Source organism: Aplysia californica, unplaced genomic scaffold, assembly GCF_000002075.1.
Source record: "Aplysia californica isolate F4 #8 unplaced genomic scaffold, AplCal3.0 scaffold00695, whole genome shotgun sequence".
NCBI classification, from domain to species: domain Eukaryota; kingdom Metazoa; phylum Mollusca; class Gastropoda; order Aplysiida; family Aplysiidae; genus Aplysia; species Aplysia californica.
Genome location: NW_004797965.1, coordinates 1,506 through 2,254, shown reverse-complemented (window position 1 = coordinate 2,254; position 749 = coordinate 1,506).

The window sequence follows — 749 nt, the reverse complement described above, 5'->3', positions numbered from 1 at the left end:
CCCCCGATAGCTTTCACTTTCACACAATCTTTACGTACAAAACGTAAAAACTTTTGTTTGCATTCAAGCCTATTTTGAAGACGGTGTCTCCACTCACTATTACCAAGTCCACAAAAATGAAAGTGAGTGATGTTTTTGGAACGTAGGTAATTTGTAAATGAGTATTATATAGTTTATGATATTATATAGATCTAGTATGAGATACCCGGTATGTGCATTTGTAATTTCTGCATGCGAGTTAGCTCTTAACTTAGGCTATAAGAAAAAGAAATAAAAGGCACGCACAAACAAATATTTTCTATATCTTTTGTACATAACGTCAATTAGCTGAGCAAACTGTATTAATTCATTGGGATTTACACATTCACCTGCCTCTCATGGCCACTAACTATAACAATATGTTGTCCATTTCGAGACTTAAAATGACTACGCTGTTTGTCTTGTCGATTCACGAATAGAAGGCAGCTTTGAGGGTTGAATAAGTTGGACACTCATGAAGCCTTATACGAATTTGAAGGGGGGGGGGGGGGATTAATATTATCTCTTCCGCCCCCTGGTTCGACTGTTGAAGCCTTGTAAACAACTAATGCAGATGATAAGTTGATTAGCACATAGATCTATATATTATCAGTCACTTATCAGCCAAGTGGGTATGGGCGTCCCTCGTGAAGAAATCCCAATTTTGAATCAGGGTCACTCGAACCATGATAGTAGGCCTATCGATAGCCCATCGAAATATCAACTTGCTG